The 12,437-nt window shown below is 36.8% G+C and overlaps 1 protein-coding gene across 4 annotated transcripts in view; it reads right to left on the minus strand.

Annotated features, from left to right (window-relative positions):
- The window catches only part of LOC111150925 (RAS protein activator like 2), a 348,227-nt gene that overhangs the window by 136,728 nt on the left and 199,062 nt on the right, over window positions 1–12,437 (minus strand). The window lies entirely within an intron of this gene.

Genomic DNA, 12,437 nt, shown 5'->3' on the forward strand with positions numbered 1-12,437 from the left:
GAGTTTCTTTTCTTATACCACTCATTTCACTCCACCCCCCCCTTTTTTTTTTAATTTGACGGAGAGAGAGATCACAAGTAGGCAGAGAGGCAGGCAGAGAGAGAGGAAGGGAAGCAGGCTCCCTGCTGAGCAGTAGCCCGATGTGGGGCTCGATCCCAGGACTCCGGGATCATGACCTGAGCTGAAGGCAGAGGCTTTAACCCACTGAGCCACCCAGGCGCCCCTACTCCACCCCTTCTATTCCCATTTAAATATTGTCTCCAGTTACACAATTGCTTAGTATTGCTTTGCTCGAACACAGCATAAACCTGCATAATCTTATAACTGTTCTGGAGAGGAGAAGTAATATGTGTTTCCTTCTAATACTTTCTCTCTCTAAGGCATGGTAGTGAGTTTCATAAGGGTTAGTTTGGTTAATAAAATAGCTTCTTTCAAGTTAGGTTAGTAATATACCAGCACTAGACTAAAGACAAATGACTGTTTCTGATGTAGAGAAATACACTCAAGCCAAATGTCCATCCTAGTATCTATCTATCTATCTGTCTATCTATCTATCTATCCATCTATCTATCATACACACACATAACATCACACACACATACACATCATGGCAGTCCCTTCACACGCTCCATGAAGGATAAAAGACAAGAGAAAGATCTAAACCACGTGTACTACAACATGAACACTGCTAACTGGATAAGAGCATTATGTCCTCATTCTCACAGTCATCAAGTCCTCTTATAAACAGTGTGCACGGATTCTGCACGAAGACAAACAGTCTCTTGTTTCCTGCTGGGTGGAGAATGCACTTTGTAATTTGGTTTCCGATAGCCAAGAGCAGTAATGAAACTATTCCGTACAACTTACTGCTCATCCCACACAGACTTGTAAATCACCATACAGGCCCTGTCGAAAACTGGAATGAGCAGGTCAAGCTTTAACACAAAAGGGCCACGTCCCTTCGCTGTGCTTATAGCCACATCGAGCTAACTTGTTCCCAGGAGCTGTAAAGAGCCATGACAGATCCTTTTGACAGCGGCTATCTCTACTATTTAGCTCCTAGAATAGTGTGGCCTCTCTCAACCCCACAATGGTCTGCATGAAAATGGAAAGGGCAGCAACCTTTTTTAGGGACTAAATGAAAATGTATGAAGACAGATGTCCTCTGTCTGTGGTGGCTCTTGAGCTCCTCCACTGAAGTTATTCTCTCACACACAATTCATCAGAGGGAGTAACAGAGGACCCTTACAAATGGAGAGAAACAGAGCTGGACCTTGGATAAGGAAGCAAGTGGTCCAAACGGATGGATAATTTTAAAATGTTCTCTCACATTAAAAAATAAACACAGAGAAGGCACTGAATATGGGATGATTTTTTTGCTACCCGTAAATAGATACAAATCACAAAATTAGAGAAAAGCTGACTAAAAGTATACAGAATTTTGCTAAGTCCTGAAGTCTTCAAGAGAAATTAAAGTCAATTTGAAAGAATTTTAATTTCATATACAAATATTCAGAATACGCCACAGCTATGTAATTGTTTATATAAAAGCAGAATGCAAACTATAGCCATTTTCCTTAATTGAAAGCCATTTTTTCTTTCTGATACTTAGTTACATATTTTTTGTTTTGATCAAGAGCGTGGTATTAATATTGATTTGATGATATCCAGTCCCCAGTATCTCTTTCCCATAAGATTTTAATCTAGGTTTATAATGCATTTGATCTATTTATGCCGTAACTCATGCTACTTGAGGCCAACAGATAAGGTATAGAGAAAATATAAATCCTAAAAGTATCTGGTACCATGAAAACAACAGTAAACTGAAAATCAGAACATGTAGATTTTCATTTTAATTCTGTTTCTATGTGATCTTGAGCAAACCCTAGATCCCCTAGTCCTCAATGTTCTCATTGAAAATGGACAGACTGGCCTATAGATGATCTCTAAAATCTTGTTCAGATTTCATTTTCAAGGAGCTAATTGGTTAAAGTCCCTAACTTGTCATCTATTGGCAAAGGATATTAAAAGTCTACATTGGGCAGAAAGAACAGGCCAAGTTCTCATTGAATGCTCTACGGTTGTGTACAGATCCAACCTGTTGAACTTTCTGAATGACAGAGATTTATTTATGTGCTTCTGAGACTCAAGCAAGGGTATTAAATTCTTATTGATGGTCAATATATTTTGTCTCCCTAAAAGAGAAATGAGCTGCATCCATTCCCAGTCATCGTAATATTTCATAGAGAATTTTGGGGAAGATCCAGAATAAGAATCCACTTCAAATTATTAAAAGAACAAGTAAATGCTGCATTGTTAATATTTTGTTATGATCGTTGCCCTTTTAATTTATCTGGCCCTTCTTGGGCTGGATTTTTGTACTGGAATGCTGAGAGCTTCCACACAATATTCCTGTGAACTGATAGGAACAAAAACACACCTACTTCTTTAAAGCCAATAAACACAAAAGTTAGCAGTCACTGTAGTTGTGTAATAAAAATAAACCTCCACATTCCCTTTAAGTATATATAAACGTAACTTCAGACTCAGACTCGAGGAACTCTTACCTGGGGTCTGCATTCTGCGAAGTTTCTGGGTGTTGCTAACATGATCCTTCCGGCATGCCAGTCAGAAACTCAAAACACTCGTACACCGTCCTCGCCCGAGCTCGCACTGGCTGGCGCTCACGCTCTCTTTTTTGCTCTCCCTCTGTGCCTCAGACAGTTTGGAATGCAGAAAAGCCAGAGCCAACGCCAGTCAAACTCAAGCCTTTTTTTCTTTTCCCTAGTGCTTTTGCTACAGAGCACTAAACAATAGGCACTCTTCCTTCCTCACTGCACCTCTCCAGCACAGCCCTGGATGCAGGCAACTTACTTTAGGGGAAGCAATGGATTTACCAAGCTAGAAAATTCATTTCTTTCTGTCCCAAGAGGCAGTAGGATGGATGTGTGCATCTCTGCATTTTAAGAAGGGACTTCTTTTTTTCCTTAAAAGCAGTGTATTTCAAAATCTGTCATATTTTAGGGAAAGGAAAAATAATACAAATTTCAGAGATTCTTATTTTTGAATGTTATTATACTGAATTAAAACATAAACTTTTCGAAGTACAAAAACCAGGTGAATATCTCACAACTAGTGTGGTCTATAAAGAAGTATATATCTGCTAATATACATATTAGTATATTAAATTCACTCCATAGATCACCTTATTACAATAGGATATTTCAAATTGGGAAAAGAAAAATTGTATATCCCCAAATCCTTCATTCAGCTCTTAAGCTAGAACTTCATTTTAAAAATAAAGAAAAAAATTAATTTTATAAACTGAGTGGCTCTTAATTCTTACGTCAACTAGATATGATGAAATTATAGATAATATCACTGTTCTCAGTTATCATTTCAACTTGCTTTAAAATCAGACATATTTCTACGGTTCTCCCCTTACATTCCAAGAAAGGAAGACAGGTCAACGACGTAATCTTCATTACTGGTATGACGACTTGGCACATTATGCGGTGGCTCAGTTGCTGAGGTAGCATGTCACGATTGATCAATTAAAAAATTCAGTTTGAACCACTGAGCAGATCCCACCTGACACTCCAGACAGAGGAACAGGACAGGCAAGAGAAGAACATAATATCAATCTTTTATTTACCATTTAACAAACAGCTCATGGGAAGACATATACTCTATCTAGCTATATTTATGTATATATTTTATATGTAATCTATCTCTCACACACTATCTAGATATACATACATACACATAGATATGCACATATACATATACATAGGTGTGTGTGTGTGTGTGTGTGTGTGTGTGAACATATGTATAGTCCTTTTTTCCTTTTTTCTCCCTTTAAAGTCTCCTTAAACACCATCTGATTGGATTTTGATTATCTAGTCTCACCTTCCGTGAAAATCATTATGTTTTAACATTGCACTTTCCTCTGCCTTTACTTTTGGTTTCTTATTTCTACTTCAAATGAACTACTCCTTTAAACCCTAGTGCTACTCAGGTAAGAAACACAGAGAAAGAAAGGCAGAAACAAAACTTGTACAGAAAGGAACAAACTATGGGTCTGACCAGGAGGACTTTCAGACCACAGATCCCACCTTGCCCTATACGAAACAACACACCAACAACCACTATGCTCTTCTCCCCAAAGGTAACACAGCTTTATCAGTATTAAATGTCATTTATAATCGACCTTATAATTGTACAAAGCACACTGAAATTATTTTTACTTGTTATTTCTCTGAACAATTCTAAGAAATAGATCATGATTCTCATAATTCAACCCAAGAGTTAGAACTAAGGACAGTGAGTCTAAGTTACAAGGCAGAGAGATTTCAGATCAAGAACAGCAAGCGAGTCCTTGGAAATGGCTTTCTGCAAGGGCTCCCTGCTGTAACAGACAATGGTTCCCTAATTCTTCCCACACAAGTGACTGTCCATTTGCTGAATATACTGCAGTGCTGTAGGTCTCACACTATGCTACTGAACAACGCTACTGTTCTGATGAGAAAACGGAGTAACAGCAATCTTTTCCCAAATGACAGAAAAAGTTCACGAATACATTTTTCTCAAGTGTGAGTTTTTCTTCTTAAATATATTTTAAAATGTTAGAATCTGTTACTGTTAATTAACCTTAAAGAAGCCTAGAATGGTTCCAAACTCAGATCAAAAATGACATTTTCAGAAGGTTATATAGATGAAGGTTAATTATAACAATGGTTTACTGTGCTCTGCAAAAAGCACTGTTACCTATTTGGAGTTCTGATACCTGATTAAATCTGAGAACCACTGTTAACGACAGGAAACAGTTTTTCTTAAACCCAAATATGATGTTGTTCCGTTATTCAACACTCTTCAAAGAGGCTTATATACCATATTTTATTTTTACACTAAATCTTTTTTTGAAATCTTTTATGCATTACTATTTTTAATTCCCTGTTTTATGCCTTCCAGCCTCGGTGCTGCTGCTTTTGTCTGGAAGTCCCCTCCTTACCTGGTCCACTCTAATTTCTCCTTCAAAACCCAGATTTAAAATTATTTTCTTTCTTGGGGCACCTGGGTGGCTCAGTGGGTTAAAGCCTCTGCCTTCGGCTCAGGTCATGATCCCAGAGACCTGGGATCGAGCCCCGCATCGGGCTCTCTGCTCAGCAGGGAGCCTGCTTTCTCCTCTCTCTCCCTCTGCCTGCCTCTCTGCCTACTTGTAATCTCTGTCTGTCAAATAAAAAAAAAAATAAATCTTTAAAAAAAAAAATTCATTTAAAATTATTTTCTTTACCTTATTTCCAACCAGAGTTGATCACATTCTCCTCTGCACTCATTTTTATACCCTTATTTTTTCTCTTCACAGCCCTCACCATTACCTAACATTATATCACTTAGAGGCATTTAATGTCCTTTTCCCCATCAGAATGTGAGGTAGATGGGGGTGGGGACAGTAGGGAAACAAAGTGGGGCAGGGAGTGGAGGCTTTGTCTTATTTTCAGTTTATCCACAGAGTTTTGAAAGATGTCTGGCATCAGCAGGTACTTAGTGAATGATAGACAGATGGACAGATGGATGAAAGAATATATTTCACTTATCTAACCTTTCATAAGTATCGAGTTAGGAATACTTTGGGCTATCTTGAGGACAGGGAGCACAGCACATATTTTCTGATACCAGAGTCCAGCGCTGTATATGTCACACGTGGTGAAGCAAGACCGTAAAGGAATAAATCTCAAGCTTGTGTTGTTTCAAGTAACTAATTGAAGGCAAAAGAATTATACACCAAGGGAAGGTAGTTATTTCATCATTTACCCAATTAGGACCTACTTGGACCTGGTGGAATCCCAATCCGTGAAAGCTTCTTGGGAGTCATTTTCCCCTTCTATGAAACCACAGCCATGTGTTATGCTACTGTGGAAGGGAAATGCAGCTTCTAAGGTAGAGACTGAAGAGTGATAAAATCTTAATCTCCTACAACACTACCAAGTTCTCCAAGAGGCTAGAGAAGCATGAGTAAGTAAATGTTTCACCCTTTAGCCTCCGCTCAATTTAGACACTGGCTCAAATTCATGTCCACGAAGGAGCTTTGAGCTGATAATATTGGATCTCACAACTAGAGCACTCAATTCAGTATCCAGTATGTTCATTTTGGATATATCAGGCCACTTAAGCATTTTATGTCTGCAAACAATCACTATGTTGTAATTATTTGGTTTCACCATTTCTTCTCTGTACAGAGAATTGGGTAGGGTTGTCTTAATTAATCCATCTTATGTAACCATGATCCAACATCATATTTAATAAATAGTGTGTTAGGTTGACCTACATGAAAATGCCATTTTTTGCCGGTAATAAACGATTATCAGCAATGATCAAAAGAATATTTAAAAAGATTCAAAGACTGAATGAAGTGTTGGATTAGGTGATTTTCAAGATCTCTTCCAGTTTTAGAATTCTATGACATTATAATTCGAACATAAATGAGAGAATCACTCATTTTCAATGCTTGGTCACCTTGACAAACTATGGTCCTCCCATTACACACTAACACAGCACTGTGTTCTTGTCCTTTCTTGAACTTATCACAACTACAGTTCAGTTATTCATATGCTGGACATCTAGCTGCTCCTCCAAACTCCACGGTGGCAGGGACCATACCTGCTTTGTTCACTGATGTATCAGTGCAAAGTATGGCATCAGAGTAAGTATTTCATAAATATTTGTTGAATAAACAAATAAATGGACTCTTGAAGACTATATCTATGTGAGTTTTCAAATTCAGTATCAACAAATACTGGTTTTTTTTTTTTTTAAAGACTGTATTTATTCATTCATGAGGGACAGAGAAAGGTGGGGCAGAGGCAGAGGGGAAAGCAGGCTCTCCGCTGAGCAGAGAGCTGGACATGGGACTCAGTCCCAGGACCCTGGGATCATGACCTGAGCAGAAGGCAGATGCTTAACCGAGTGAGCCCCCAGGTGCCCAATACTGCTTTTTTTTCTAAAAGGCTAGGATAATATTTTTCTAGTTATGAATCAACTAAGTAGTACACTTTAAAAATTTTAATGAATAAAGATAGCATATTTTCCCCTTACCCCTTACAAAAGGAATTATGAAATTCTGACTTTGGTACAGTTATGGAAGTCAGTATGAGAACCATTTAGATAACCTAACTGCATAATTTTCCACAAATGCCTGATATTCTAAAAATCAACACAAAAAATAAGCTAACTGCATATAATTAAAAATGACATGCACATCAGTTTTACTTCTTACCAAACAAATTAACAAATAAATAAATTTTAAAACCCTGTTAATAACTATCTTCTCTTCTTCCAAGCACAAACAAATCTCAGTAGCAGGTAGGCTGAGGTATACACCAGCCTGTCTGTGTGCTTCCCCTTTTGAACAACAAGTGATCAGAAACACAGCTGCTTCTAACCATAAACACAATTTCTATTAAGGTCTCTCCATAAACCAGATTGGCGTCCTGATACTGTGGTCTTCCCATGGCATTCTTTTTAGAGTTCATATAGAAAAGGAAATCATTGTCTATAATTGGAATAACAAAGACTAAAGTCACCCATTTTTTCAGAAATGCTTCTGAAATTCTCATTTTTAAGTTTATTTGTATATGATGGGACAACAACAAGCACACATACATATACACTTCTGATTAAAAAAAAAAAAAGCATTGAAAAGACTTGAAGATCTGTTCATCGTAGGGTCTAGCTAAGTACTTATAAGTGTTTAGAAAAGGCACATGCCAAGAAGTGACAATTATGACAGCCAAGCAATAGTTCCCAAACTTCTGGCTAAGAAATTACCTTGCTCTTCCAGCTACAAGAATTTAGTACAAGGCATTTCCTTACCTGAAATGGCAACTGGCGGAGAGGAAGCATTACAGGAAGTAGGAAAAATCAAAGATCAGTCAACTCCTAATACTCATGTGCTCATATGAAAAGGACCATATTTCAAAGAAAAATAAGCCAAACTTAAGTGGAAAAATACAAGCAAATCTTTTCCTAGTTCTATTTCATTATGTGAGAAAGATTGTGCTACAGGTACAAAAGCAACACTTCTATTTCTATGGAGAAAAATCAGTAAGAAACAACAAAAAGCAACTAAAAGCATTCAGGAATAGGGTTGGATATTAATGGATAATATCTCTGAATGTGCTCAAGAGCCAAGGACAAGCTCATGATATTGTCTCTCTTCATTTAAAGAGAGAGCTTCAATTACATTTTAATAAAGTCTTCAAAAATTCATTTTCCTCAGTGGCTTCAAAACCTATAGACAATTATCTGTGAGGTTTGATGACTTACTGTCAAACTACTCTGCTGTCCCAACTGAGGCACTTCTGGTCGACCTTTCCCATATGCTGCACATGCTATCACCATAAAATAAGTCATTAGATATTTGTTTTTATCTTAGTTTTAAAGAAAATTCACAACTATGGGCTACTATTTCCATAAAATCCACTTGGAAAAAGCAGATGTTGCAGTACAGTCATCTTTAGCATCCCCCTAACACAACAGCACACAAACACATACACACATGCTACACAATTCAAAATATTACTTACACACCTCAGTTTCATTCAATTTCCATTATTCTCTTACAACTAACTAAAGCAAGCTAAAATCTAGTAGAACTCCAAGAGATAAGTCATGAAACATCCAAAAAAAAAAAGAAAAAGAAAAGAAAAGAAAAGAAAAGAAAAGAAAAGAAAAGAAAAGAAAAAATTAGAAAATTCTAACAGCAGTTTCCTAGGAAAAAGAGTTCTAAAGCAGACAACCTAAGAAGTAAATGCTGTTGTTTTGTCCATGTTACATATGTGGAAATGGAAACACAGGTTTGAGTGACTATCATGCCCAAGGTATGAAGTGGTTGGTAGAGCCAGAATCCACATTTCAGTTGGCTCTGGAGTGCTTGCTCTTAACCACTATGGTATACTAAATTAAACTACTTTTCCAAATTTACCCTAGGCAAGATTTGGGGGTTATTATATTTCCTCTTCACAGTTTTCTGTATTTTTCCAAATTTTCTATAATATTATTAATTTTGTAAAAGAGCTTATGTATTACTCTAGATTAATCACCAGCTGTGGCTCTTTTCTTCACCATGTATGAATCCAGATATCATGAAACATATGTCTATTATAACAATAGAACTGAATTTCATTCCACTTATGCTGTTTCATTTCAGCAACTGGACGCAGCTCTATTTCCCACAATCTGAGAAGAGCTTCTGACTTGAGAATGATAATTTCGAGTGATCATCTGTGAATATTTTCTGAACATCTGGGCCCTAGGATGTGGGGGATAGAAGAGAGAAGAGAGCACTGAGGAAAGGGAAAGGGAGATACTCTCAGTCACTTGGCCCCAGACCATGTGTTCTCAGGAAAAATCCAATCGATCTTGAAATCCAAGAGAATGAGGGGCCCTTTTTCTCAATTCTATGGCTATTCTTTTTCCCCCATTACCAAAAAAAAAAAAAAAAAAAAAAAAAAGTTCTGTAAGAAATGAATTAGATACTCTTCCAGAAAGGGCATATCAAATAGAATAAAAGGCGCCAGAATTATAGTACGTAACATGTAATCAGTTCATGATCAATTCCAAAACAGTGATCCTACAAAACTCCACAAAGCAGTTCAGCAACACAAACATTGCATGCAAGAATTCACCATTTGCTTTGAAACAAGCCAAATTTTTCTGTCTATCATAAGGGATAACATATTTTCTCTTGGCAATAAAATATGATATCTAAATTTATTACTGTTGAAGCTAAAGACAAAAAAAAATTCACTACCAATAAAAAACTTGGAAATCCTCTGAGAGATTTGTTTCAGTGACAGTAGCAATGAATTCCAATAAAAACAAAGAACTTAGGTTTCAGCACACTCAAGAATCAGGCGTATGTGGCCATGCTATTCTTTAACCTATTTTCAATAGTGGTTACTATTAACAGATAAATTTGACGCAGGATATAGTAAATTTAGAGAGCAAATGGCTTTGGTTTTTGAACTAATTTAAAATCAATGTATTTAACCCGCTGGTGTTAAAATATCATATTGACAGGCTATAACAACAAGTGAAAAATTGCTATATTTTATGGAAACCTAATATTTGAATGATATTTTATGGGTGACAAAAATTGAGATATAAAAAAGAGATTAATATATTTGCTAAGGAAACAGTCATTGGTGACTAAGGGCAGAACCACACTCTCACTATTACATCTCTCAGGAGACCATCACAGAGAAATAAGAACAGGGATATCTACGCATGGGAATTGGAGACATCCCTTTACCCCTCATGTCAGGAAATAAATACAATGGTTTCCATGTCACTGGCAAGAAAAATTGAGCCACAATATTGATTTTAAAAATATGGTATTTTCCTTACAGAAGTTCTAGGCTTAAATTTATAAAATTTGATTATTTTATAGACCACCCTTTATTCTGTAATATCAGTTGTTGCATAATTAATATTATCTCCTATAAACTTTCAAAATGTCTTATACAACTTTTATGATGCACATTTTAAATTCTACAACATACCCATACATGTAAACATGAAATTTAAAAGAATATGATGAATTGGGAGAATGCTGAAAATATATTTTACTTTCTTATTCAGTGTTTAATTGTACTCGATATTTATTGAGTACTGTTAGTACCAAACATGCTTGTTTGTTTGGTTTTCGTAAAGAAGTTCTTTAAATGCTGCGTGAAGTTTCACAGACAGAATTCATTCATCACTGGCTGCTCCTTCAGCCAGCACATAACTGCCACCCTGAGACTTCCCTTCACCAATATTCTGGGGATTCTCTTTTGTCTTCTTCTCACTTTCTCAATTTACCCCTTCCACTACTTGACAGATACTTCAGCCTGGATACAATTTCAGGTTAGAAATCACATGCACTTTGAAGTTTATGGGATTCATACCCTTATAAGAGAGACCCCAGAGAACCCCCGTGCCATCTTCCTGCTGGGTGAGGGTATGAGAAGTCAGTGGTCTGCAACCCACAAGAGAGCCCTGAGCAGACATCACGCCTTGGACCTGCCAGCCTCCAGAACTGTGAAAAATAAATGCTTGCTGTTTAGGCCAGCCAGTCCATGGTATGCTGCTACAGCAGCCCGAACCAAGACAAGTCCTATACCTGAAGGTATTAGGTAGGCAGAGATACAACAGAGCAGTTTTTAATTTATTGCTAATCCTTGGAAAAGCTTATGAAAATAAAAGTGTAATTCTAATTTTAACCAAAGCAACACATTTAGTTGTAAAAGCTCATCTTTCACCTATAACCCTATGTTATATCACTGACATCAAGCCTTATTAGAGGAGGCCAAATTTTCTCCTCAATTCACAGTGTACCTGCAGTTGCTTTTTTGGGAGGCTTATCTAGAACTTTTTAGCTTGCGGTGTACTCCAAGGTTATTTTTATCTAATTGTTATGTGCACGGCCAATGATATTCTGATGTTTTAAATGCACTTTTCTGTCTCCATTTCCTTTCAGTCACAGTCAATGAATTACTTCAATGGCTCTCACCCCAGTTCATCGGGCTTCTAATACATATATCTAAATACTTCTCTACAATTCCTACTTTTGAAAATTAATTACAAAAGATTTGTTTAAATATGGTTTTGACTCTTTGATGGCACTACTCTGATTAAAGTGAGAAGGAAAAAATCAAAAGGCCTTTAAGGGAAAAAATGAACTGAGATTAATAATCGTTCTTTATTACCAGCTCTCTTTCTAATTCAGTCTTTTACTTCCTTCCTCTTATGAATTCAACTTCTTTTTACTCTTTTCTACCTTGAATTTTTCCTGTTATCCTCTACTCTCTAGAGTTAGAAAGAATATGTCAAACACAGACAAAATACAAATTTTTTATAAGCAGATAGAAAAAAATGAAATAGATGGAAATTTCCTGTTGTACTACGTTAAATATCAATTAAAGTGGGGAAAAAGTTAACATTCAAATTTCTGAAGAGGAAAGACAATGGGCTGTAGATTTCAGAGAAAAGTAAGTAATCAAAACAATTCAGTAAACACAACACCTTAATGAGAAACCTGGGAGCTTCTCTTGTTAAGTATGGTTACTGTAGAAATCAGATGACAGGTGGGTGTTGAGGTCTTAACAAAACATTCTTCATCCCTGGAGGCAGCTCCAGTCTGTTTTGGACACAAACCCAACGAGATTTTCCACCAATCTGATTCATAAATCCTTCTGTTTGAAATATAAACTAAAATGGCTTTGGTAAGCAGCTTAGTCAATCCTGGACTACCAAAAGGGGGGGGGGGTGATGGTGAGGGGGGTGAGAAGGTGAGAAGAGGACACAAGTGAGAGACCAACTGAAGTAAGCAATGTTTAGTTAATTTTGCTCAAAGTATCTGAATCATATATTTTTCTTTTGGAAAAGGTTCCATG

This window comes from Enhydra lutris, unplaced genomic scaffold (assembly GCF_002288905.1).
Source record: "Enhydra lutris kenyoni isolate GAN:26980312 unplaced genomic scaffold, ASM228890v2 scaffoldscaffold24, whole genome shotgun sequence".
Lineage (NCBI taxonomy): Eukaryota > Metazoa > Chordata > Mammalia > Carnivora > Mustelidae > Enhydra > Enhydra lutris.